We start from the raw sequence: 6901 nt of genomic DNA on the forward strand, positions 1-6901 counted from the left end.
CGGCGTGGTCGACGATTTCTCTCAATCAGCACTTATCGCTATCGACCCACTAGGGTTGATTAATTTTTTTCAAATATTTTTCCTCTCAGACGACGCCCTGAGCCAAGGTTCGCGCCCAACTGGGCACCCTCAGGCCTGTTGTCTTAAACGTTGTACCGTTGCCTTCAGCGCTCCCCATTTGTCCGGCCAAGTAGTTAATGCCATCTGTGGCAAACCTACAATAAGTCACGTCCAAAAAAAAAAGCGCACAGCAGGTTTTTCTTAACCCTTGGATTGTTATGTACGAGTATGAACAACAATATTTAAATGCATTAGAACTAATAATATTTTAATTCTCATTAGTTCGATTGTCGAAAACTGAATCGAACTTATGAGAACAAAGCCTTGCTGGTACCGCTCCTGTGTCCATTACTTGTGCTTTATTGCCTATTCTGTCAGAAACAAACTTAACCTATTTTACTTTAACAGCACTTAAACTAGAGCCATCCTTCACTTACAATACGTGCATGGAAGAGATAGCGCTAGTTTCAGTCCTGACAAATTAAGTAAAAATTAAGTTGGTGGTTGTTACAAGTGTCTTAGTTCAAGGCAGCTCTAGGACCATGATGTGCAGGGCGTCGTGGGGCGGAGGCACGTCGAACACGGGGGCTCCGCTGGCGTCCCGGTACTCCGCGTACGGCACCCGCCGCAGCGTGCGTAGCCCCAAGCTACTGCAGATCCGCTGCGAAAACGCTCCAGTCGCGTCTACTTTGAATAACTGTAATTAGTGAAATGTTCAATAATCAGTTTATTTTCTACGATGGATTGTGTCTTGCTGCATGTCTACCTCAAGGAGTTTTTTTTACCCGATTAAACAAATAAGCAAAATGATGGCTACCCACGATGGTGTAGGCAGAGGTGTATAGAAAATATACATGTACATAAACACACTCCTCGCCTATTTTTGTTTATAAAATATTACAGTACACTTTGTGTCTGGCCACGGCGTCCATGTATAATTTCTATTCTCTTTCTGATCATTTTTTGTTTATTATAACTCTGAACAATAGAAAAGCCTGATAAATAAACTATTTTGCAAATATAGGTACAGTGTTAATATTAATTCAAAATCATGGTCTGAATCACTCCCCTATTCGTTACGATGTCACTTACACCCTGTAGTACAAGTACGTACATGTAACCATACAAATAAGTATGGATGTTGGTGACACCGTAACGAAGACCATGATTCTGAGATGATATTAAGAGGAATTTCCTGACGGAAAATTCATGAAACTTTTTGGTGTTTTTTTTTTCAATTAATTTCAGTTCTATACTTTTGCGACGGAAAATTCCACTTGATATCAAGTCAAAATCATGGTCTGAATCATCCTTCAAAGTTTTCGTTCCGGTGTCACTAACACCCTGTTTAAAAAAAAAATCACTAATAAAGTTGGCCATCTGTCATTTATTTATTTATAAAGTACAACCACATCACATATATTTAAACATTTTACATTTATAAGGTTACGGTATTCTGACTAATATATATGATAGCGCGACAGCGAAATATTGAAAATCAAAATATTATGTTAACTGTAAACAACACGTGCGGCTAGCAAACAAACAACACCTGCACTTGTTTACGACACACGTGCAAGGTACGGTAGTGGGGACAACCCTTATAAGAAGGCGAGCCGCACGAGTTGTACCATTCACCTTCCACCGCGTTCAGTCGCAGCGGTGACGCGCATTTTTAATGGCATCACGCGGACGGGGCACTTTCCGGATTGCTGGAAGCTTGGGCGAGTTATCATGCTCCCCAAGCCCGGGAAGAATATCCTGAAGCCTGAGAGCTATCGGCCAATCACCTTGCTACCGAACATCAGCAAGGTGTTTGAGAGACTTCTTCTGCGTCACATGATCCCACATATTATGCCACGCGAGGAACAATTCGGCTTTCGAGCCGAGCATTCCACGACCCTTCAACTGACAAGGGTACTGCACGATATGACGGCGGCCCTCAACAAGAGGGAGACCACCGTAGCGGTATTCTTGGATATGGAGAAGGCGTTCGATCGCGTATGGCACCCGGGCTTGGTATATAAGCTGTCCACGTCTACGACTCCACGTCGAGTCGTTAAGACTGTGGCCACCTTTTTAGAGAATAGGCGCTTCCAGGTGGCAGTGGAAGGCGCCCTCTCCCAAGTCCGAAGGATCGCTGCGGGAGTTCCCCAGGGTAGCTGCCTATCTCCGGTTTGCTACGCCAGGTACACGGATGACATCCCCGTGGAGGGAGGGTCCAAGCTGGCGCTTTACGCCGATGACGCTGCCTTCTTCGCGACGTCCTTGAACGCCAAGCACGCCGCGAAGAAGATGCAGCGAACCTTGGATGCCCTCCCTGCCTGGCTGGCAAAGTGGAGATTGACGGTGAACGTGGGGAAAACCCAAGCGATCACTGTGGGACGTGGTCGGCTACACCCTCCGAATCTGACGCTGCATGGTGAGGAGATCGGGTGGTCCTCGCAGGCTAAATACCTGGGTGTGACCATAGACCGCCACCTCACCATGGCCCAGCATGCGAGGAATGTGATCGGACAGGCAGGTGCTGCCACTGCTCTGCTCCGCCCCATTCTTTGCTCGAGTCTCCCGTTGCGCATGAAGCTCGGCGTGTATAAGGCGTACATTAGGACACGGCTTACCTATGCCGCCCCCGCGTGGTACGCATTGGTCTCTGAGACCCATCGCCAAAGACTGCGGGCACAGCAGTCCAAGGCGTTGCGCACCATCGCGGACGCGCCGAGATTCGTTCGCAACGAAGTAATTCGGAGGGACCTAAAAGTCGAGACTTTGGATGAGTTTATCTCCAGGCTCTCGACTGGGATGTTCGCGCGCGCGGACGAGTCAGATTTCGTGCACCTACGAAATCTGGCTCCATACCACGCGCGACCCCCGGACTGGAAGCCGTATCCTCGCGAGCTGGCTGATGTGGAGGAGCTCGACGAGGATACCTACCCAGCAACGGACTGACCCAAGCCGCCGGTTTGAGGGCAACCGTCATTGTTGACGGTTTCGACCTTGCCGGCGGACTCACCGGACTGACCTCACTGGACTGACCCCGCCGGCTCGAGCTGACCTGGAAACTTCGGGTCAAGCTCGCCGGCCACCTACTATGACGAGACACGTACCGCCTGGCTGGAGTCGCTCACTGGGCCTCCCTCAACAGGGTCTCACCCGGTGGGCTGACTCGCCGGCGGTACCATCCCGGACAAGAAATTGGGCCTTCGGAGGCGCGAAACTCGCCCACCGTGGCCCGCCCCCGTGCCCCGCCCGTTTTAGCGGGCGGCGAGAGCTATCGCACCAAAGGGGCCAAGCCCCGAGGGTGCCTCCCCGACGTCCGCTTCGCGGACGTCGAGAAGACAACAACAAAAAAAAAAAAAAGTTGTACCATTCTTGTGTCGAACTCCGTACAGAGAACATCCAATAAAAGTAATCCGTGACAGTGAGCCATTGTTTAACTGGCGCTATGCGTCCTCCACAAAGGTCACTGTTACCTTGGGATCAGAGTATAATATTCGTACTCTAACATATATGACAACATGATGTCATTACTGGCGATGGCGATACTGTTCACCACCTATCACGTTGATCTAATAATCGTAGTTCATCGTGCTGTACCTCTGACTACCCCAATGAGAAAATAGTCGTGCGCCATATTAAACTAAACTTCTATTAAACTTCTATTTTGTTGTGCCCTAAAGGGTCTATGATGTGAAACTCCTATATGTAACTTACAAACTTGTACACCATCATAGTATGCAAATAAAGAATATTGAATATTATGTTTTTTTTATAAATTATAATAATTTAATAATACACAAACTTCAATCGTGTCCTCATCAACCCGTGTGTCAGGGTTGCTATTACAGCTACTATAAGATCCCTGGAATAGCCCTATATTTGCGAGTGCGTGTGGTGTGTGTGTGTGTGTGTGTGTGTGTGAGAGTCTGAGTGTGTGGTTTTTACGTATAGTCACCAAAAAAATCCGACCTTAAACTCGTGTTCCCTGGCAATATCGATGCTCTTGCTCATGAGCTGTCGCGCCAGCCCGCGGCCGCGCGCGCTCTCCGCAACGCTGATGATGCGGCACTCCAGAATGCTGTCCACCTGAAGAAATAAATTGGAAGGATTTTCTATCACAACTCTTAGACGTGTCACGCATCGACCTTAAAGCAAGATGTTAATCTAATTCGGATGGGTTATAAATGCGAATATAAATGATTCATTCGAATAATCAGCGTTATTATTATTGTTTAAGTCAGCGTTTGTCTTTGTACTGTCTTAGGCATCTGTGCATTTCCTTAAACCTTTGCAGTGCGCTTAAGTTTTAAGTTTTAATATTTTTATACTGTATTATATAGGTGGAAACCTGTTATTGGCTTAGTTTTTAAGTATGATATTTTTGCTATAGTTGTTAAGAGCTGTTGGTCTCCCAAATATAAAATAAATAAATCATTACGAGGGCATTTATGAAATTAAAAAATGAGTTTTCGTTATTCACATGAATTGAAATTGAATAAATATATGAAATGCAATAATCAATAATATATCTGTCATTGCGCGATCCAAACTGTGTGTGTGATTCACTTATCACAATAAACGCATTAACTTTAACCTGGAAGCTGGTGAACAGGTCCAGCTCTCTGCTGACCGTGTACAGGATAGTGAAGATCTTGTTGTACTTCTCATCGGAACTCTGCTGGATCTTCTCGATCGACTGCTCAATGTCTCCGGGTCATAATATCCCGTTCAACGCCACTCCTACCACCTGTAATGGAGAGTAGAACAGAGTCAATTCATGTCCGGGATCTCAAGGTGAAGGCACACCGCGGATACTCCATATAAAAATTTCATTCTTACACACACTTGACCAAAACGACTCAAAACGGTCTTTATACTCACGATCCACCAATGACATATAAAGACGAACATGTATCTGTATACTTACTTACGAAAAGAAGACCGCTTGCAGCGAATGAGAATTCTATAAGTACATACATACATACATAAACTCACGCCATTTCCCACCGGGGTAAACAGGGACTAAAATTCCATTTGCTTCGATCCTGACACAGTTTTCTTGCTTCCTCCACTTGATCAATCGCTTTATACTCGCACACGCCGCGCCGGTTCAGAGTAGATCGTACTAAACCTTTTCTAAGGAAATCTCCCCTATTTGGTCAATCTCCTTCTTCTATCGTGTGGGTTGTGAGGTGAATTACCAACCTCATCGACCCTGGTATCAGGGTTATTATTGAGCTGCCAATGGCCCCTGACATGGCTCATGTAACGATTACTTACTTACATCAGTAATTTGGCCAAAGTCCTAGTTCTTCCTCTGCCAGCGCTACCATCAACTTTCGCATTATACACCGCTTACGCAATTATATTTTATTATCTTTCATCCGCTCTACGTGTCCAAACCAACCTAACATTCCCTTCTATAAGTACAAGACTATATTAAACGTTACCCATATTCTAAGATATTAAATTAACTCTATGCTTTCTCGACTCCGTTCTCAGTTGAAACCTCGAATTTAGCTTGAAATCGGTATTCCTATACGGCGCCTCAACCTTATCTTGAGTTTACTCCAGTGAGGTTGAGAACCTAGAGGCAGGATGTTATTATTTTCGTATTATTTTGCTGGCTGTAACCAGGGTTGATGAAGTTGGTAATACACCTCACAACCCACACGATAGAAGAAGAAGTACGTAAATGTCAACTTAAAATACCAAAATGCTTAGCTGAGGCCGTGTCGGGTGGAGGAAGTTTCGATTCAAATTCAAATTCAAAAATATCTTTATTCAGTAGGTAACATAGTTACACTTTGAATCGTCAATGTTTACATAACGAACGTCTCATCCGCCTAAAACGACTGCAGATTCAAGATTTGATATCATAGAATAAGGGCTTAAGAGAGCCTTTGACAGTTTACTAAAATAATGGTCCAGTGGATAGAGCGTTGGGCTCACGATCCAGAATTCCTAGGTTCAATTCCAGGTGGGCACATATCAAACAAAAATCACGTTGTGTTTACTTTTTCTAGTTTGCTTAGGACATCGTGGATATTATAGGACAAAATTATCCGAAAGTAAGATAATTCATACTTCGGATGCCACCGGCTACCAAGTATTTACTTGCTAATAAGTTACTTGTGCCATATCAGGGACCTGAGCGTCCCAATAGGAACGTGATACGACACGAGAGAAAGAAAAGGAGGATAGTTACCGTGTCGCCGTCAAGAGCAGCCACGGATAGTCCGTCCGCCATGGTCTGCGTGCAGAGCCGCTCGAGCGCGGCGTGCGGCTCGCCGCGACGGCACAGCGCAACCGCGCGGTTCAGCGGTTCGTCCGCGAAGAAACTGTCGCGCAGGTGCTGCAGCACCGACTCCCGCATCTCCAGCGATATCGTCACGAACTGCGCCATCGTGATCACTTCTGAAACTAACAGATAATTAATTAATGCTGTTGTTACATTACTAATGCAATGAGCTTCCCTTCTAGGTCATCCCACTGCTATGATATGGAGTTCTTCAAAAAAGGAGTGAAAAAGGCTCTTCAAGGTCGTGTTTCTTTTGTGTGCAATAAAGGGTTATTGTACTTATTATATTGTTCATGAACATCAGAGTTGAAGCATCATCATCACCATTGTTTACCTTGGAAGGACGCCGAGAGACAGGTGTGTCTACGGCGTCCTTCTATTTTCTTCATTATATTTTCCCTTCAATCGTAATTCTGTCTGTGTGTTAGTAGAGAAAAAAGCTTCTAAGTACCTGTTTGTTAGTTGTACTGTATATCAAGGTCCCTCTACAGGCATACGTATTATAAGTCTAGATAGCAATTAATCACTTAGCTCGGTAGA

At 45.2% G+C, this 6901-nt stretch overlaps 1 pseudogene; it reads right to left on the reverse strand.

Moving 5' to 3' along the window:
- Positions 1-223: 223 nt before the first annotated feature.
- Positions 224-6466, reverse strand: LOC126373206 (uncharacterized; annotated as a pseudogene).
- Between the last annotated feature and the right edge of the window lie 435 nt (positions 6467-6901).

This window comes from Pectinophora gossypiella, chromosome 15 (assembly GCF_024362695.1).
Source record: "Pectinophora gossypiella chromosome 15, ilPecGoss1.1, whole genome shotgun sequence".
NCBI lineage: Eukaryota > Metazoa > Arthropoda > Insecta > Lepidoptera > Gelechiidae > Pectinophora > Pectinophora gossypiella.